Source organism: Pan troglodytes, chromosome 6 (assembly GCF_028858775.2).
Source record: "Pan troglodytes isolate AG18354 chromosome 6, NHGRI_mPanTro3-v2.0_pri, whole genome shotgun sequence".
Classification (NCBI taxonomy): Eukaryota; Metazoa; Chordata; class Mammalia; order Primates; family Hominidae; genus Pan; species Pan troglodytes.
The window spans coordinates 30,250,781-30,272,869 of record NC_072404.2 but is presented as its reverse complement, the minus strand read 5'-3'; positions in this window follow the sequence as shown (position 1 = coordinate 30,272,869).

Sequence of the window (22,089 nt, the reverse complement as noted above, 5' to 3'; positions counted from 1 at the left end):
TATAGCATCCAGCTATTATTGTTGCTTCTCTGGTTCTTTCTGGGCTCAATGGACGTCTCTGATTTCAACAATTCCCTTTAACAATGTATAACAGACGATGTAATCTGAAGTTCTGTGGAACCATCCCAGGAACACACGGAGATTCTTGAAAACACCCCAAATGTGGCTCTTTAATTATCTGGCAGCATGTTGTTTAGTAGCAGATGAAATACCAAAAATCTTTGGAAGGAGAAATGTTTTCAGGACTACAAGGCTAAATTGGAAATGGAAATGCAAATTTGTTATGTTTAGAGTAAGTTTCATGGCTGGGGCTTTTTAAAAAAATTTTAAATCAACCTCATATTTGCTCTACCAAAAAGACGGAAAGTCTCCCTCTTTATTTAAGTGTCTTATCTTTTCTAGTGAAAATTGAAATGACTATCATTTTACTAATCATTTATTTTCCCATTTAAAATAACTTCATGTCTCTACCAGATACAGTTTTTCTTGTACAGAGTGCTAGAGTGAAAGTCAGATTCACAATCTTGTGATCCACCCTTCTGGGCATCTAGGGAGAAAAAATAAACAACCAACAACAAATAAAAACATTCTGTGACATTAAAATTGTATGACTACAGGGAGGGTGTTGTGGGGGGTTACCTATTTTCCTAGTCACCTCTGAAGTCCTGGCATGTTAGGGCAGGCAGTGAGGGATCTTCATAAGAGGCTCCAGTGGATCTTCAGAAGGAAAAAAAAACAAGATATATGGGAGCTGCCTTGTAGCCTTAGGACTGAGACTTGTCAATAAGAAGCACAGGGAAAAAGACTATCTTTTACCCTTCCTACAAGATCCAGTATGGACAGGGAATTTATTCTTGGGAGCAGAGTGAAGATATCTTGGGAGCAGAGATAACTCAGCCCCCAGAGGTGTAATATTGAGTGAAGCACTATGTTATCACTTTTGTGTTTCATCTACATAATCTCAGTGCCTAGCCCACTACCGAGCAACTAATAGGCATTCAAAAATATTTTTTGAGTTAGTTTATATTTTCTTTTTACCAAACTTCTAGGTAACTTGCCCAACTTTAAAGATGCAAAGGATCTGTGAAAAGCAAATTATAGCTGTTATGCTAGAAGCATGTTAAGAAACAGAAAGTAGGGCTACAGAATTTGGGAGTTGTGCTAGTCAGGATACATTAAGCAATACTGTGGTAACAAAAAACCACTAAAATATTAGAGACTTAACATAATAAAAATTCGTTTCTAACTCGTGGAAAGTTCAATGTAGATGTTTCTGGTCATGTCCTCTCGGGTTGTTCTCTTCCAGGTGGTGACACAGGGATCCAGGTTGTTTCCAACTAGTACCTTTGTCATCCCCTGTGCCACAATTGTCCTCCACTCTATGCTTTCCAAACAGCCAACCAGGAAGTGAAAAGAAAATGTGGAGAAGGCATACCCACTTTTATATGTTTCTCCTTAGAAGTTATACATCACTCCAGCGTGAGAGTTCCATTATTGAGAACTAGATATGAGGGGGCTGGAAAATGTAGTCTAGCTATGTACTGAGATAGAAAAAAGGAATTTGGTGAGTTTCTACCATGGTGTCATGACATGGTGAGAACCTGATAAATGTACCAGTGAGGAGAGTAAAAAGGTTGGACTAATGGCTGGAGAAGCCGAGCTGGAGTGATAATGTCAATGTGGCAGCAATCATGAAGACCAAGGGAGAAGCAATCAAACAATAGCAGTAAATCAAGGAGACAGATCAAGGTGAGGGCAGTCACACTGAAGCATAGCAGAAGGCCAGCAGAAGTGAAGGCTGTGCTTTGGAGTGAAGGTCTGAGCCCATAGGCCTCCATGGAGAAGTACCTTGAGATGTTTCTAGGAAAAGGAAGTCGTTAGAGGGCCTGGGGATTAGGCAGGTCTCCTTGTGAGGGCCAGACACACAGACAACTCTCATAGGTAACTACTTATTGGCTGTAATCTCTGGGCCATGGAAAGGTGAATTTATTAGTTACAAGTCACATAAGAGCAAACATAACCATATCCATAGACATGCTAGTGTCTTTCATTGATTAAGCACTAACTGTGCTCAATATTAGAGAATATATATATATATTCTCTAATTTTTACAACAGTGCTACAATGTACTAATTTTCCTTAGTTTCCATGAAGAAACTAAAGTTTAAAGAGATTAACTTGTTATCATTTTTGTGAGTGAAAAAGCTGGATTTGAACGTGGTGAATCTGACACTAGATCCCAAGCCACAGTGCAGTCACATCTATATTCATACTCTCTATTATATATGTGAATACATTTTTAAATTTATATTTTGTGACAGAGTGTATCAAGTAGCTATTGTTGCATAACAAACTGCTGCTAAATATAGCAACTTAAAAACAGCTCTTCATTATTTTTCACAAGTCTGTGGGATGGCTGAACAATTCTGCTGATGTGGGCTGGGTTTAGTTGATTTTGGCAAGTATCTCTCACACCCCTACAATCAGCTAACAGGTTGGCGGGGGGCTGCCCGGTCCGGGATGGCCTCAGCTGGGGTGGCCTGGCTCTTCTCCATGTGGTCTCTCATCCTCCAGCAGGCTAGCCCGGCTTTTTCTCATGGCAGTGGCAAAGTTTCAAGAGAGTGGGCACACACTAAGCCTCTTGAGGACTAGGCATAGAACTGGCACACCATAACTTTTGCCACATTGGCCAAAGACAGTCATAAGACCAGCCCAGACTCAAGAGTGGGGAAATAGAATCCACATCTTGATGGGAGGAGCTGAAAGGTCACTTTGCAATGGGTTTGGATACAAGGAGGGGTAGAAAATGGGGTCATTTCAGTAATCAACCTACTGCATCTAACACCTTAGGTATTTTTCCCCTAAAAATAGGTAAGAGAACAGCATGTTTGCTTAAAATGTGGTTTTATTAATTAGTGCAATAGCACATGAGTCTTCCAAAATGTATATGTTGTCTAGTCCCTCTGGTCTAAAAAGGGCTGAAATGGACAACATGTTAAATGGATAAATACCTTTTTTATTTAGGGAGGCAGGGCACAAAAATACCCACTTCCAGGCACCAGATCCATCTAAATAGAAAATAGTCTTGTAGTTGATGATTTTTAAAAAGCAAAACAAAACTGAAAATTTGACTTCCTGTATGCCCTGCAAAGAAGGGCGGGCGGAGAAGCTGTGAATGTGTGAGGAGCAGCTGGCTTTTATTTTTAAACACATATTATTGCTACGCAGATTTTTTCTAGAAAAATGGAAGGAGACTTACTAAGGAATTCTAACACACAGGGATACCATTTCAAGTAGGTGCTAATGAGATTGACGTGGTCTTTTCAGAATAAACTCGTCTTTATAATCTATTCGTTTAGTCTATAAAGTGGGAAAAAGAAACACAAAATGCTGAATGAAATGTGGAAAATGCTAGAGATTCCTAATAGGCCCTAAAGAAATGTGTGGATTGTCAGAGCCAGGCTTCATTCACATAGACTTTTCCCTCAGGGAGTACAGTTTGGACATTCATAATTATGAGAATCTCCATGTCAGACTTCCATAACACTAACATCCTTTGTTCAGAGGGAATTATCCAACACCATCAGTGCTAATTTCAGTGCCACAATATTATTCTTAGGTGAAAAGTTATGAATAAATTTAAAGTGTAACATGTAGAAAGCCAAGGGCAGGGCCAACCAAATGCTTCCTCTCCTCTTCTGAGCTCACTTATAGTAAATCTGGAAATGATATGGCAACTGACTCATAATTGAATTGTTTTATAGGTTTTATGGCCAACTTACAAAACTAATTTCTATAAACTTTCATCAGGGACGGTAAAAAATGTCTACAGGAACCAGCGAGATAATATACTTGGCTAAGAAGGCAAGGTGTAAGTGGGTAGAGGTGATTGGGGGAATTATAGAATCCTCATTTAAAAGGAACTGATGAAAACTTAAACAAAAACACTGTGCAATCCAAAAAAAGCAAGTCTCTGAGTCAGATCTGACCTGACTGAGTCAATTCATGGCCTTTATGATAGATCAACGTTAGATCAATAGAAAACTACATGCCTTTAATCATAACTCCTCTTGTACCAAATTAGCACAAGGATGAAATTAATTTTTCTTCTAATTTATTTTGTACCCTCTCCTTTAGAAAGTTAAAATAATATTACAAAATTATGTGCCAATCTCAAGAAGCACGTGTATATGTGATTATCACCTCTGAGATTTCACCTTGAGTGTTTTCTGGAATTGTCTACATGTATTAAGAAATGCAAAACTAGTATTTGGGGATAACAAAGATTCTAAACCCCATACTCTCTCTTGAAACATATATAAAATTTAGACCAAAGGGTTACTTTTTCTTGTATTACCCATGTGGGCTCTAAATAATATATTGTGAGACCTGAATGTAGCTGGGACTCAATGTGGCTTCACTTTTGTGCCATGTCAATGGAAAGAAACAGCAGAAAAGCAGAAATGAATATTTGTCTATATGATTTCATGCAAACAACTATATGTATCAATAAATTTCCTATTTTCTCTAATCAGAAAAATCACTGAAAACATGACTAGTCACTTTTTGAATCATTCTCCACAGTGTTGCAGAGCATATCATCTTTCTTTGTAGAGAAATAGCATTGACAGCATGTGTTATGTCATCACTGGGAATGTCATCCCAAGGATTAAGTACCCATTTGTGAAATATTAGATCACTTGTTTTTATTTTTGTTTATCTTGTTTGTGTTTACGCTTGATCTCTACAACAGAAGCATGTACTGTTTTGCTTTTGAAAGATCTTTAAAATAATTCTATCGATAATATCACCAATTACAATTGTGAGATGATATCCCACAAACAGACAAGTAAATCTGTATTAAATAGTTTTGCTCTTTTCTAACTGACCCCATCAGCTGATTCCAGAATCACCCAAAACTGGCATTGATTGAGATCAGTTCAGGCCAATGTCCCTTTCCCAACAGCACCAGCTGTTCAAAATAAAGTACAGTCTATGATAGAAAGCCTATAATATGAGAAACTTTGGAGGGATTTGATTATGATTCCTCTCTTTTAAAGGATACTTTTGAAAAAAAGAAAACATTGCAGTTTACAATAGGCACATATGATAATCAACTATTTCAATGGTATTCAGTGTTTTAGAAAAGACCAAAGGCATGGAAGTGGGGTTGCTGTTCTTGATGTCTAACAAAATATCTTAATCATCTTCTCTAATCTTCCACTATTTTCCACACAGGCAGGAGTTGCTACTTTGTAAATCAATTCCCCATTCCCAGTTCCCCACTATAGAATATTCCCCCCACATGCACCCAGCACAATGTCTTCCACTCAACAGTGCCTGACAATCTGATTCTTCCTCTCCCATTCCTGCCTTTCCTTTACTTCCACATGTCTCCTCTATTTCCCCTTCACCCTCACTCCCACTCTAGAGCCTCCATTTGTGCTCCCTACAAAAAACTTTGGAAAGTATAGTCTGGCCTCTTACTCCAATTATTTTTCTTGGGAAAAAATTTGTCCATTTCCCAGATTCTGCACCAAAAACGAAAGTTCAGGTTCTGACAGCCACAAAGCAAAAACCCTTCCTGAAAGGCAGAAAGAAGATAGAAAGACTTCATATTCATTTATCCTTCTTATCCTTGCTCTGCTTCAACAGGCACTAGGCACATCTTTTCCTGTGTGCCATGCTGTGGGACTGCATAATCAGGTCAAGGAAGCTACAAGCCCCTACAGGCCGTAAAAATGTAATGCTCATCAAACACAATGCTAAAGTCTTCTCATTTCCCAAACCACGTATTCTTCCATTTGATTTGCACATGCTTCTTTCAAGAACATTTTTGCTGAAATTTTTTGGCAGGAAAAGTTAATCTTATGCTCCAAAATGTAAGACAGGTAGTCAGTTGGTTGAAGCTTCACCTTGTGCTTACCAAGAGGTGGAAACAGTGAGATTCAGTGACTTTGCTAGATTTTAATTGGAATGAGAATAATATTTTTGAAGTAATCCAGGGAGTTTTCAGCCATAACCTGTTCTGGCAATCCACCTAAATTTAGTGACTTCAAAGAACCATGATTCCTGTGGGTCACAAATTTGGACAGGGCTTAGCTGAGTGATTCTTCTGCCATGCAGAGCTTGGTCTGGGGGATGTCAGTGGAATTCCACTGGCTTCTGGGCTTCCTTAGAAGGTCTATGACAATTTTGCTCACAGGTCTTGTGCTGTGGTGGGGATGGCTGGAAGGCTGAGCTCCACCGCACCCTGCTTGTCTCCACATAATTTCAGGGCCTTTCCATATAGTCTTTCCAGGGTAATTGGACCTCTTACGTGGCAGGGTTCAGGGTTTTAAGAGTGAATGTTCCAAAAGACCAAAAAAAAAAAAAAAAATCTGCCATTCTCTGAACCAGAAATGGGCACATTGTTATTTCTAGTATATTCTATTGGTTAAAGCAGCCATTAACTCAACCAGGTTTAAGGTAAAGATGCAGAGAGCTACCATTTGAAGTCAAGAGTGTAAAAAAGAAATTGTGGTTATCTCTTATCCACTATACTGCCTTATCAAGATCTACACCTGGAAGACTAAGCTCATGTGGTTTCTTCCATAGCAGGGGCTGGCAAAATGGCCCACAGCACAAATCTAGCCTTCCACCTGTTTTTGCAAACAAAGCTTTATTGGAACCCTGTTACACTTATTCATTCATGTATTGTCTATGGCTGTTTTCACACTGCAACAGCAGAGTTGAGTAGCTGCTACAGAGACCATGTGGACCACAAAGACTGAAATATTTACTATCTGGCCCCTCATAAAAAAAGTTTGCCAAACCCTGTTCTACAGCACACAGAGAACCCAGGTTATGACAAAGACAGTAGAAAACATACCCTTTCTGGCTAGGAGTGGTGGCTCAAGCCTGTAATCCCAGCACTTTTGGAGGCTGAGGTAGGCGGATCACCTGAGGTCAGGAGTTCAAGACCAGCCTGGCCAACATGGCAAAACCCCATCTCTACTAAAAGATACGAAAATTAGCCAGCCATGGTGTGGGGTGCCTGTAATCTCAGCTACTCAGGAGGCTAAGGCAGGGAGAATTGCTTGAACTGGGGAGACGGAGGTTACAGTGAGCCGAGATCATGCCACTGTACTCCACCCTGGGCAACAGAGTGAGACTCTGTCTCAAAAAAAAAAAAAAAGAAAAGAAAACACACCCTTACACACCCTTTCCAGCCTTGGTAAACTGCAAGCAGAGAGAGGAGAAGCTCAGACATGTGTACTTGCTTGTGCCTTGTATGAGCAGGGTCCTCCAGGGGGTCCATAGTGAAAAAATTCAGCTGTTCAGGAATCTGAGGTCACTAAAGGTACAGGGCTAGTGGCATGCTCTTCTGGCTGTCCTGGAGATGGTGAAGGAGCTTTTAGGAGAAGTCCTGTGCTCAGGCACTGCCAATGTGGCAGGGCACAATACTGCAACAGGTGAGCTGGGGCAGCAGTTCTTATGTGGGGGTCAGAAGGCCCCACAAACTTTGGCAAACAGCACAGAGGTGAACAGTCCTTGGGAGCAAGCTTGGAAAGTTTATGACTGGGGCAAATGTCTGCAACCAGACAGACCCCTGTGGTCATCAGTTCAGAGACTAGACCAGAGGTCTCACTCACCAACAGAACAATAAGAGTCTGAAGCTCCCCGAAGGGATACAGGCCCTTGCACACACTCCATTACACTTGCCTACCCTCACCAAGAAGAGCATGTGGAGGAGAAAGTTGAGTCATCTAAGAACGACAGCTTACACTGAAAGAGACTGCATTGCCATAAATTGTGGCAAATTCAAATTTTGTATCTGAATACCTTCTCCCAACTAGTCAATAAGGTAGGCCTGAAGAATGTCAGATTATTTATAGGGAATAGATAAACTATGTTTGTTTTACATACCTGAGTGATGAATATAAATTTTAGACCCTGTTACCATAAGATTATATGAGTTTCCTATATTCTATATTCTTTCAAGTTAAATCTACATTGTAAAGGTCTTAACATCATTGGTACAGAATGAACTCCCTTTTTGAGAGATGGAGGACATTCCTGTGGTAGATCGCAAAGAGAAGTTTATGAGCAGCTTGGCCTAGTTCCACTGGGGTTTGGATTGATAATGACCTTGGGCAATGCAGTGTAATATAATGTTGAAAGAAGCCATTAAGGCCAGTTTCCTACCAAGCAAATAACAGTGGAGTTAATTCAAATGACTCCCTAGCAAAGTGTCTGCCTCCACCAAACACCACTATCACTTTGCTTAACATGATAAAGGGTTCAGGGCACTTATTTGCAAATGAACTAATTCTGGCAGTTGGGAAACACTGTTGGAGGAGTAGTTTTTAGCTGGTGACTTCAAACATAGCTGTAGCAGTGTGATTTGTCTCTGGCATGGTTGGCAGGAACTGCTTAAAGACCTAGGGAAGGGGTATCCTGGATTTGAAAATAAGGGCAACCCTTCTCTAGGGAGTCAAATGGGTTCTTGCTAGGCATAGGAAAAGCCATCCAGGAAGACAGAGGTCTTAATGGACAAAGGGTCTACCTTGAGCCAAATTTCAAGGCAGGTTATTTATCGTTGTGTAATAAACCAGTCCCAAACTTAGTGGCTTAAAACAACACCAATTTTATTATCTCTCATGAGGCCATAGCTGATGGAGCTCAGCTGGGTGGTTCTTCTGCCCCATGTGATATCATCTGAAGCCACAGTCATCTGAGGATCATCTGGTTTTGGAAAATGCTGGTGGTGCTGAAGTCTCCATGGGGGTTGTTGATCAGAGCACCTAGATTCTCTTCAACACAGTCTCTCCATGTAGCTAGGGTCTCTCAAAGCATGGCAGCTGGGTTGCAAGAGGAAGGAAGTAGAAGTTCCCAGTTCTCTTATAGCCTGCACTTAGAAGTCTTAGAATTTCACACCTGCCACATGTTGTTGGTCAAAGCGATCCCCTTATTTCTGCTTCAAGGGGAGCAGAAATAAGCCCTATCTTTTGACATGAGGAGTGGCATGGGCATACAGGGAGGGGCGAGATTGTTGTGGGCTATATTAGTAATTTTTCCAGAGAAACAGAACCAATAGGATAAGTTTCCAGTGCTCCAGAGAAACAAAACCAATATGGGAAGAAGAGAGAGAGCATTGTATTTAAGTAATTGGCTTACACAATTGTGGGGAGGCGAAGTCCAAAATTTGCAGAATAGAGCAGCAGGCTGCAAACCCAGGGAAGAGTTGCAGTTCAAGCCTGCAGGCAATCTTCTGGCAGATTTTCTTCTTTCTTGGGGAGGTCAGTCTTTTTCTATTAAGGCCTTCAATGGATTGGATAAGTCACAGCTGTGTTATGAAGGGGCATGCTACTAAAAGTCCAGCAATTTAAATGTTAATCTCATTCGCAGAAAACACCCTCACAGAAACATCCGGAAAAATGTTTAGCCAAATATTGACACAAAATTAACCATGACAGGGGCCAAACTGCTATATTAGGCCAAGGCCTTTTCTGTCCACCCCCTTGTGATCACCCCTCTCCTCCCATGGCTGCCACTCCACATCTTCATTTTGCTTCTTTTTTTCCTTTTGGGCTTCAGGCTTTCACCTCCACCATTCTCTTTTCTGCCTCAGCCTCTGTTCTGGGCTCTCCCTTCTACTTTTATTTTCCATGGGCAGCACAGTTAATGAAATATTTTCCATCTTGGCTGGTGGGATGCCTCATTTGTGTGGCACCCAGGGAATGAAGTACTCTAAGAACGGTGGTGAGTGAGGCAGGAAGGACACCGGACTTGGAAACAGGCCACCCAGGGCTGCAGGAGGTACCTGCTGACTTCCCCTTTCAGACCCCACGCTTCCCTCCATTCATATGCAGATTGAGCATTCTTGAACTTTAGTCTATGTATCAACTGGAGAGGACCACAGGAGTGCAAGGCTTTCTCTTTCCTTCCAGGCACCATATGCGCTCTGCAACAGTGGCCATATGAAGACAGTGTTGTTTTTTTATTTGGCTTTGTTTTTAAAAAGCAGAAATTTCTGAGTTGATAGGAGAGAGTAGCACCTTGTCCAGGCAGTGGGAAAAGATGCATTTTTAACAGGTAAAACTTGGAGGGGGGCAGTCAGTCACATCTGCGGGTAGATAACTACCACCTGTATTTACGTGGAAGCATGGATTACCCTCTGAGTTTGAGGGAAAACATATCACAAAACTTGTATTTCACACTTTTCACCTGGTCTCTAGCTGTAGGATGAATGCAAAGCAAGTATATCTATGTCTGCAATATCTAAAAGCTTTTCCAATGTGCACATTTTACCTCAGAGAGGTCTCTTTGTTTGAATTTTTCTTTCTTCCTGAAATGATTATGAAAATACACTCACACACACACATACACGTGCACACAACTTCAATGGGTTGTTAAAAAGAAGAAACACTTTGAATTAACAATCAATAGACGAGTAAACATTATCTTAGGTATCCGAGTGAATAATAACATGTAAGGGAAAACCCAGAGTCAGAAAAACTGGGTTCATAAACACATATGAGCATCTCTACAAATCTGTGTGTAAATGCACAGAAAAAGTTCTGGAGGAGTAGCTACCCAGTATAATTGTGGTTATGTTGGAGAGGAATGGTATTAGGATGGTGAAGGGGGCATTTCACTTTTTATTCTACATATTTTTGTGTTGTTCTAATATTTCATGCCAAAGCAAAGATGCATCTATTTCTTTACTTTTTAAAAATTGTGAAAGAGGGAATGTATTAATTTCTAGGGTTGCCATAGCAAAGTGCCACAAACTGGGTGGCTTAAACAACAGATATGTAGTGTCTTACAGTTCTAGAGGCTAGAAGTGTCCAGGCTTGGTTCCTTGTGAGGGCTTTGAGAATCTGTTTCAAGCCTCTTGTCTAGCCTTCTGATGATTTGCTAGCAATTTTGGCATTCCTTAGAGTATAGTAGATGCACCTGACAATGATAACTTGACTTAAGCTTACATTGAGAATGAGCCTACATGGCAGATGCGCCTGAATGTGTGTTTGGAGTTACAAAATCTAAGGAATCTAAGGAGCGGCCGAACCAGAGACTTATTCCTTATCCGTGAGGAACATTGGACTGTCCCCCAAGCCTGTCCCATGAAATGTAGGCTATGCAGGGGATTGAGGCTCTTTGTTTTGAGTTAAATGAAGGTTGCCAGGCACAGGTAGTTAGGGGGAGGGTGCTAAGGTAAAATGCTATGTAAACTGCATGCTTCTTACAAGCAGTGGCAGTTCTCCCGCCCAGCTCACCACCATGGAACCGCTCTGTATGTAAGTTTCCAGCTGATAAAACCCTGTGTCTCACGGGGTCTCGTTTGCTGGCTCTGGGTCTCTTCTTCAGCTTCTTGAACCTGGTGCCATCCCTGTTGAGGTTAATATGGGTCCAGCACAGTATTTGGCTTATAGAAGCGTCACTCTGATTTCTGCCTGTCTCTTCACATGGCATTCTCCCTGTATGTGTCTGTGTCTAAAGTTTCCCTTCTTATGAGGAAACCAGTCATATTTTATTAGGGGTCAACCCTACTCTAGCCTGACCTCATTATCACCAATTATATCTGCAACAGTCCTGTTTCCAAATAGGGCCACATTCTGTGGTATTGAGGGTTAGGACTTCAACATATGGATTATTTGAGGGGACGCAATTCAACTCATGCTAGAGCAATGAAACAAAAATGAATGCCTTATATTACTTTTTTTTGTTGTTGTTGTTGACATGGAGTCTCGCTCTGTCGCCCAGGCTGGAGTGCAGTGGCACGATCTTGGCTCACTGCAAGCTCCGCCTCCCAGGTTCACGTCATTCTCCTGCCTCAGCCTCCCGAGTAGCTGGGACTACAGGCGCCCGCCACCACGCCCGGCTAATTTTTTGTATTTTTATTAGAGACGGGGTTTCACCGTGTTAGCCAGGATGGTCTAGATCTCCTGACCTTGTGATCCGCCCACCTCGGACTCCAGCTGGCCAGCGGACAGCAAAGCCCGACGTGGCCCCGCCCCCTCGCGGCACCGTGCCCCCTCCCGCCCGCCTCCTGATTGGCCCGGCCTGAAGCTGGAGGAGGCCCCGCGCGGCAACTGCGCAGGATGCGCGCCCCTACCTGGCAGCCGGCGCCAGGCATCAGAACCCCGGTCTTCGCAAGCGCAGCCCCGCGGCACGTGGAGTGCAGTTTGCCGCCCTCCACAAACCTTGCACCTGTTCCCCTCTCCCTTTCCCTGGACCGGCGAGTCTTCTTGTAAATTAACAAGTGACAAGGGAGTGCAGTGCCTTGCATATAACAGGCGCGTAGACAATGGCTTCTTTGTACAGCTCTTTTCGCTTAATCCATCTCTTGAAATATAAGTAATTTTGAGAAGGTTCTGCTTTAGTTTGAGGCCCGCCTCTCCTTAACTGTAGGCCTGTTTCCAGTATTGGCGTTTTCAAAAACTCTGATGTAACAATCAGTAGTCCTGGGTATCTGGGTTCACTTTGGGGGTTGCTAAAGCAACATGTTCTTCAAAGGAACCGAATAACTGATTTAAGGTGAAGCAAGTAAAAACAATTTAGCTAAAGTTTTTTTTTTTTTTTTAACTTTTGGAAACACTCTGCAAAATATATTTAGAAGCTGAATTACCATGCGATTGGTAATTTGGCCATAATTTGACTTAGCACCTTGTGGAAAAGAATAGGAAATCGTCAGGCGAAGTCATTAAACTCTGAAGCTCCCAGGGGATCAGCTTTAGTGCCTTCTGTAAATTATCTGGGAGGGAGAATATGCAAACAATAAGAAAAATATTAAACTTCAGTACAGTACTTTAGTTTCAAATTACTTTTCTACATATTTCAGGTCCAAAAAACATGATGTAAACAAATTGTTTGGGTACCACCCCCCTCCCTTCTCGGTGCCCTTTCAACAAACCCCACCCTCTCCCCAAAGTCTTCCTCCTGTTCAGAGGCGTTCTTGACAGTCAGATAAATGAGTGATCCTGAAATCGGATTCATATTTTAGGAGACTGATCTCAGCTCAGTATTCTCTCCTATCACACCTGTGGTTTGCTGCTGTCCATTTTACCTCTTCCCCCCCGACACCGCCTAGATGCAGTCTTGCTCTGTCGCCAAAGCTGGAGTGCAGTGGCTGGATCTCGACTCACTGCAACCTCTGCCTCCTAGGTTCAAGCAATTCTCCTGCCTCAGCCTCCTGAGTAGCTGGGATTACAGGCATGAGCCACCACGCCCGGCTATTTTTTTTTTTTTTTTTCAGTAGAGACAGGGTTTCACCATGTTGGCCAGGCTGGTCTCGATCTCCTGACGTCGTGATTTGCCTGCCTTGGCCTCCCAAAGTGCTGGAATTACAGGCGTGAACCACCGCGTCCAGCCCCATTGTACCTCCATGAGAGCCTAGTCTTGCTTTTAGGCAGCAACTAAACTAACAACTAATTTTTGTATTTTTTTTTTTTTTTTGAGATGGAGTCTCACTCTGTCTTCCAGGCTGGAGTGCAGTGGCGCCATCTTGGCTCACTGCAATCTCTGCCTCCTGGGTTCAAGCAATTCTCTGCCTCAGCCTCCTGAGTAGCTGGGATTACAGGCACCCACCACCACTCCTGGCTATTTTTTTTTTTTTTTTTTTTTGTATTTTTAGTAGAGATGGGGTTTCACCATCTTGGCCCGGCTGGTCTTGAACTCCTGGCTTCGTGATCCACCCACCTCAGCTTCTCAAAGTGCTGGGATTACAGGCATGAGCCACTGTGCCTGGCCTAATTTTGGTATTTTTAGTAGAGATGAGATTTCACCATATTGTCCAGGCTGGTCTCGAACTTCTAGCCTCAAGTGATCCTCCTGCCTGGGTCTCCCAAAGTATGAGGATTAAAAGCATGAGTCACCATGCCCAGCCCTTATTTATTTATTTATTTATTTATTTTGAGACAGAGTCTTGCTCCATCACCCAGTCTAGAGTGCACTGGCATGATCTCAGCTCACTGCAACCTCCCTGGTTCAAATGATTCTCCTGCCTCAGCCTCCTGAGTAGCTGGGGATTACAGGTGTCTGACAGCATGCCCAGCTAATTTTTTCTATTTTTAGTAGAAATGGAGTTTCACCATGTTGGCCAGGCTGGTCTGGAACTCCTGACCTCGGGTGATCCAACTGCCTCAGCCTCCCAGAGTGTTGGTATTACAGGCATGAGCCACGGTGCCCAGCCATATATATATATACATTTTTATATATTTATATATTTAATATATAAATATTTATACATTTATAATATATAAATATTAAATATATAAATATTTAATATTTATAAATATTTATATAATTTTATATATGTATATTTTAAGAGACAGGGTCTCATTCTGTTGCCCAGGCTGGTGTGTTATGGCACTATTATAGCTCACTGCAGCCTTGAACTCCTGGCCAAAAGCCATCCTTCTGCCCCAGTCTCCCAAAGTGTTGGAATTACAGGCATGAGCCACCATGCCCGGCCTATTCGGAGACTTTAATTTCTTTTTCTTTTTCTTTCTTTTTTTGAGACAGAGTCTCGCTCTGTCACCCAGCCTGGAGTGCAGTGGCACGATCTCAGCTCACTGCAAGCTCCGCCTCCCAGGTTCACGCCATTCTCCTGCCTCAGCCTCCCAAGCAGCTGGGACTACAGGCACCCGCCACCACGCCCAGCTAATTTTTTGTATTTTTAGTAGAGACGGGGTTTCACTGTGTTAGCCAGGATGGTCTCGATCTCCTGACCTCGTGATCTGCCCACCTCGGCCTCCCAAAGTGCTGGGATTACAGGTGTGAGCCAGTGCGCCCGGCCTTATATTACTTTTAATTAAAAACAATCTTGGAAAGAGTTGTAGGCAGCCCCCTGCTGTGCATGAGCTCTGGCAGGACCGTGGAGTGGTCACTATCTTCTCTAAGCTTCAGTTCTGCATCTATAAAATGGGGCCAGGAATATCTGCCTGGAGTTATGGTGAGGATCAAATGATAAAATGCATGCAAAAGAGCCTTATCCTGTGCAAATAGCTATGTGAAGGTAAGTTTCTGGAGGTTTGAACAGGGGAGGAGCTGAGCTCCTTGCACCCTGTGATTGAAGATGAAATGTCCAGTCTCGGGAAGCAATCATCTAGAACAGTCAGGAGATGCAGACCTGTGCCAAGACCTTGTGATCAAGAGGTGACAGATGTCACATCCAGCTTTCCCTCAAAACCATAAGGTGCTGTCATAAGTTGAACCTGTGGGAAGGGATAACAGGCTACAGTTTGCATATTTTAAGGCTTTAATTCAGTGCACAGAATGACAATTTTCATTTAAACAGATCTTAATTATTTTCTGAGCTTCAAAGCATGGTCAAGAGGAAGCACAAAAGTCAAGAGAAAATAGGTTTATGACCTTGGCTTGGAGGAATAGTTCTTACCCTTATCTGGATCACAAATTCTTTGAAGAAACTGATTTTTAAGAATGAAACAAACAAGCAGATAAAAAATCGTGGCCGCTTATCTCAGAGAAAGTCATCTAGACAATTTTCCATTATTTCTGGGAGCTCACAAATTTCAGGTTCAGAATGTCTGATATGAATAAAAGTTCTTAAGGTAGAAGGCACTTGAATACTAAAAAAAAAAACAGTCTTAAGAAAGGAAACATATACCTAATGCTAAATGACAAGTTTATGGGTGCAGCACACCAACATGGCATGTGTATACATATGTAACAAACCTGCATATTGTGCACATGTACCCTAAAACTTAAAGTATAATAATAATAATAATAATAATAATAATAAATAAAGGAAACAGTTTAGAAGGAGCTAGCTTCTTTCTAGTTCAAGAATAAAAAAGAAATCATCCTCATTCTCAGTAGCAGAGAATTGCAAGTGCTTTCTCTTCATTCCACCATTTAATAAACCCTTGGGTTCATGGCGTCCTGGAGCTCTGAGCTTTTTGACCTTGAATGGAGGTGATCTGAGAAGTCCTCCACCTGATGACTGTCAGTTAACTCCCAATGATAGGCACTGATGGCAAAACAGTGACAGTCTCTTTGTCCTTTGTCTTAGGGAAGAGGTGCCTTGCAGGGCAACAGCAGCTTTTTTGAGTTTCAGACGTTTTATTTCTGCAGATCTGGGAGAATATCTGACAACATGAGAATGTGGCTTCCTGCAAGGAAGCCTGAAGAGCCCCCAGTGCACAGAGTTGCACCATTGAAGGGGAAGAGAGGAATGCTTACAAGTAGGGGGTATCTGAGATAGGAAACTCAGGGCCTGCTTCTATCCCCACTGGGGTGGGGGAAATAAACCAAAACCACCAGATGGTCTGAAGGAGCTGCTGGCAGGGCAGATCTGCAGCCTCATTCCCACGTGCAACTACCCAAAGAGTTGGATCTGAGCCCCTGTGCCTCCACATGACAAGGAAATAATGGAATGTTTTGCATACACCAAAGAGGGGTCCAGAGGTGATGAAGGGTCTTAGGCAGATCCATGGTGTTCCCCACCCTCCCTGGGAATGTGGCCCCCAAACGGCAAAGGTTCTTGAGAGCCTGTGAGGACACAGAGGAGCTCAGGAAAAGCTGCACCTGCAAGGGCCTTGTGCCTGAGCATGAAGGAAGCTGCCAATCACATGGACCAATGAATGATCAAAGATTCGAGGGAAACCCAGTGTCTCTCCCAGGGCAGAATGTAGGGTGGCCACAGTGCGACCTGGTTGGCATATCTGTCCTTTCCCTTCTCACCCTCTGTCTCCCAGCTCAGATGCAACCTTGTATACACTGATTGACTAAGATGAATGGGAACTCTAAATGGAAACAAATTAAGTTTAGCTGTATTTATGTACATACATATATAAAAATATACGTGTGTGTGTGTGTGTGTGAGTGTGTATTCCTTGCCCTCCCAAGATTGTGGCACCCTGATTCTGCTACATTTTTCCTGTTGACCTATACTAAGGAAAAATGTTATTACTTGGACTTAGAACATCTTGCTATTCTTTTCTTTAAAAATTTGTATAAATTAACCACAATTATACTTATTACTGAGTGAGAAGTTGGCAACCTGGGGTTTGGCATTCTTTCATATTTATGGTGCTACCTTTTTCTATAATACTGAACTACAATGGCTTGAGCCACCAGCCCATATAAAGGGAGAAATCCAGGGTCCTGGCAGACACCTCTGGGAATCCTCAAAGGGCTTATGTATATCAGTTGCACAATGACTCAGACCTTCTCCTTCCACTGCACCCTCAGCCTAAGGTCTGTTTTTCACGGCTGTGGGAGGAGGCTTCTACTTCCTACCCCATCACCTTGTGTCACAGGCCACTCCGTTTCCCACCTCTCCCCATAGTATCATTGACACAGGCAATGTTCATAGCAGATTTTATTGAAGATTTGCGAGGGGCAACAGAAAAGAGTTGCAGCCCAGAAAACAACCTACAATTGAACATTAGATATTTCCCAAATATTCCTGCCCCCAGGAACACCTGGCCAGCCATTGCTTTCTCTCCTTCCTCCAGCCTCCTGCCAGGAAGCTCAGACTCCTCTGGGTGGCCGAATCTTCTTTTTCTTTTCTCTGTGCAGAGCAATGTAGCCTTTTCTTTGTTCTGCTTTCTTCTTCGAAGTGTTCTGCCCTGCAGCCTGGTTTTTCATGTCTAATTGGGTGATCAACAACAACAAAGGCCCTCTTTAGGAGGGTTTCTAGCCTCAGCATTTGAAATCACAATTGTTTTTCTCAAGTACTTCAATCCTCCAGTGAGAATGAATGGCCCAAGACCCATCCTGATTTGGGGCAGGGAATTTTTACAGTTTACAACCTTCAAAGTGTCCTCTTGCCCCAGCCATCATCGAGTTTTTGGCCATTTTGGAATAGGGTGAATGAGCAGCAAGACAACCTGGCCAGTTTGGTCATTTTGACCATCTCTCTTATTGATCCAGAGTCTGCAGACCCATCAGTTCTATAACAATCCACAATCATCATTAAGGCAACCAAAACAAGAGGGCGGGTGGCATCGCTGGTCTTTTCACACATACAAATACAGCCCATGTCCTTCTGCAGGAAGAATGACATACCTGAGCTCCTCAACTGTGGAAATGAAAAACCGACGTGTTAAGATGGGAGAAATCGTAGATAAAAGATGACTAAAAATAGCAGCCACACAAAGCAGCAGAGCTGCCTAGAATACTAAAAGCTAAAAAACAAGTCAGCAATAATTACTAACATAAAAATGTTGGCTTTATTCTCAGCTCAGGTTTCAGATCTTATATGCTGCACACTTGCAGTTTGGCTGGAAGGAATTAGGCAAAATCGAATATGCTATTACCTATAATCTCATCTGGTTTAATTTTAAGAAAGTTTTTAGTTAAGGGAGAAAACAAGGTTAAGGGAGTATTGGTACAATCTTATTACATTCTGGAACAGTGAGGGTAGACTGGACCAGAAAGCACCATCCCCTACCCTCCTACTGATAGTGGCAAGAGGCAGACAGATCCTAGGCAGACAGGGGCGGGTCCCTGGTGAAACCCCACCTTCAAACCAAAGACAGCTTGTAAAGCCTAGCTACAAGTCCTGTCTAAATCCACAGACAAGGTTGAGAAACCTGTCTTCCTGTTTGGCATGCTTTCCTCTGATTGATCCCAACTCTTCATCTATTTTACATATATGTACCCTTCTCTAATTGGTTTTTTACACTGTTGTGCCCACCTTAGAGTGGTGCCTTTGTCTTACCCTTCTTTTGCAAAGCAATCAGCACATACTTCCCATTCTGAGCACATAAAAGCCCCAGACCCAGGCACACAGAGAGACCACCCAGCTTCAGGTGGGGGACCACCCTTGCATCCCCTCTCTGCTGAGAGCTGTTCTGCCACTGAATAAAATTCTTCTCTGCCCTCCTCACCCTTCAATTATCAGCATAACCTCATTCTTCTTGGTTGCAGGACAAGAATTTGGGAACCGCCAAACATAGGTACAAGCTGTAACACAGGTGAGCTGAGGCATGCCTGGCCCAGCTGTGGGCTGAGCTGATGCACAAGCCAGGCACGGCCCAGCAGGCCGAGTGGGCAGGGCACCTCCCACAGCCATGGAGGTCCCAGGTTAGCAAAGTGGCCAAGAAAAATCCTGGGTCACCACCAGCCAGGATTGCATCTGTTGACAGAGTGCCAGATTGCTGAGAAAGTGTGCAGGGCACCTACTTCGAATAGTTCCTTTATCAGCAGCCTGCAGAACCTGCAACAATCACCACAGGATCGATTTTCCTCAACCAGAATGAGCTCAGCCCCTCAGTGTCTTAAGCATGCGGGGATCCTTTTAAGAATATGAATAGCCTGGAGACACAGTCCCTGCACCAAGATGCTTCTCCACTTGCTTCCTTTGGAGTTGACTCCTCTGAAATGAGACATTTGCCCTCATGGCCTGTTTTACAAAGTATACATATAAACACACCCTGCCATTTTTTGAATGCACTGGCATGATTGTTTTATTAAATTAGACACGTAAAGAAGATTAGTGTCTTGAGGGCAAGTTTTGGTGTGATGGGGGAGGAGAAAAGGGCTAGTCAAATACAGGTGCTTAAAATGAGTTTCAGATAAGGTACCATGGAGTGCTATGCAACTGTAAAAAAGAATGAGTCATTCTCAATGTACTATTAGGGAAAGAGCTCCTGGATATATTGTTGAGTAAAAGAAAAAAGCAAATTTATTCAGTTACCACCATTTGTGAGGAAAGGAGTAAAAATAAGAAAAACTATGTGTGTGATTTTATTTGCATAAGGGTACACTGGAGTAATATACCAAAAACTAAAATTATAACTCATAGGAGGCTGAGGTGAGTATGATGGGGTGGGAAAAGGAATAGGTGGGAATCAGGGTAGAGGTAAGACCTCTTAATGTATTTCTTGTTATATTGTTTTGATTTTTGAACTCTGTGACTATATTAGCTACTCAAATACATAAATGATTTAAATAAGGCAAAATAATAATAGCCCATTCCCTTTTTACATCTCCTGAATTCAGTGTGTTTTGTCTTTGAAGGACCACATAAGTCCTACATAGATTAATTCATCAATAAGCCTGAAAACCCACTGCAAGTGTGGTATTATGCCAGGTACCTGCCAGGCCCCTGCCAGGCCCTGGGGATGCCCCATGGGCAGGGTACACCTAGCTCTGCTTTCAGGATGTTGACAGCTTGTCTGGGGGCAGGGCAACTTAAGGCAGACAGATTGCTGTAGAAGGGGAAGACTCCAAGAGCTTCCTTGGACCTCCCACCCGTGTCTTCCCTTGCCCTGGTAACACTGTCCTCTGGGCTCCCAAACACTATGGCTCCCTCCTCTTCCATGATCACCACATGTTTCTCAGGTCCTTCTCTTCTGACCCATGAGTTCCTATAAGGTGGAAGCCCTTACTTATACATCTCTAGGCCTCGTAGCCTAGTTCTTGACACAGCCTGCACCTACCGAATACTGTTTGAGTGAATGAATGGATGAGATGCTTTCCAGGGTGGGCAGCCTGGGGGCAGCAGGGGCAGGAGAAGGGATCCTGGTAAAGGAAAGTGACCACTAGAGGCTCTGGAACAGGGAGGGGAAGGTGAAGTTCTAGGCTTGTTTCATCTTAATTAGGTTGTATTGGTTAGGGCTCTCCAGAGAGGCAGAATCAATAGGATGCATATAGAGATACATGAGAGAGGATTTATTAGGGGAATTGGCTTATGCGATTATGGAGGCTAAGACATCCTGCAAGAGGCCCTCTGCAGACTGGAGACTCCAGAATGCTGGCAGCATGGCTTGGTCTAAGTCTAAAGGCCTCAGAAACAGGAAAGCCAATGGTCTGAGAACTGGGCAGGGCAGGGGCCCATTGTGGGGCATGCTAGTATAAGTCCTGGAGTCCAGAGGCGAGAAAGTCTGGAGTTGTTGTCCAAGGACAGGCGAGGAAGGGCTTATCCCAGCTCTAATAGACACATGGACACATTTGCCTTTTTTTTTTGAGATGGAGTTTCGCTCTTGTTGCCCAGGCTGGAGTGCAATGGCATGACCTCAGCTCACTGCAACCTCTGCCTCCCGGGTTCAAGTGATTCTCCTGCCTCAGCCTCCTGAGTAGCTGGGATTACAGGTGCCCGCCACCATGCCCAGATAATTTTTTGTACTTTTAGTAGGAACGGGGTTTCACCATGTTGGCCAGGCTGCTGTCAAACTCCTGACCTCTGGTGATCCACCTGCCTCGGCCTTCCAAAGTGCTGGGATTACAGGCATGAGCCACCATGCCACGCCCACATTTGCCTTTTTTCTGTTTTTGTTTTCTGTGCACCCCAGTGGATTGGATGTTGCCTACACACATTAAAGGCCGATTTTCCCCACCTAGTCCACTCCGACTCACGTGACAATGTTCTCTGTAAACACCCTCGCTGTAAACACAGACACACCCAAAGTGATGCTTTATGAGGTTTCTAGGTATTCCTTAATCCAGTCAAGTTGATACCTAAAATTAACTATCACATGGGCTGGAATGGGTTTGTTACCCTCATCAACCTCTGCCCAGGAACTGGATCCCTTCATGAAACCCAGACGAACATATCAGCTCAGAAGTGATCAGACATTGAGTGTAGAATAGCATGCGTATGGGGTCCAGGCAAAACAACTCATGTATCTCCCAACTCAGCAAGTTCTCCTAGGTCACTGCCACTCACCATCTCAAGACACAGAGGGCATTAATCGTAATAAATACAAATGAGGTGAAGTTCATGTTGCATGGTAAAATTATCAAGAAATTGAGATTCAGGCCAGGAGACAGCACTGTTATTTGTCTTAGAGATTTACCTGCTGCACTCTGCCTGAATAGATTCTTAACTGGATCAATTTCAAACCTAACCCTCTGTTTTTCAAATGTGGCAACTTAAATCATTTACTGAAAAGAAAAACATTTCTTCAAGCTTTGTGTCTTTCTTAGTTATGGATGGTCTTCTGGGGTCAATTTTGAAAGCAATTTATGACGATTCAGCCTCTGGACTCCTATTCACTGCAGCATGTGTCAGGTGGATATTTCTCCCAGGTGGTCATCAAAGCGAGCCCTACATTTACAAGGTGGTTTCTGCACTGTAAGCATTTATTTGTGTGATTTTGCCTGTCATGCCAGTGAGGACGGTCTCCCCTCCAG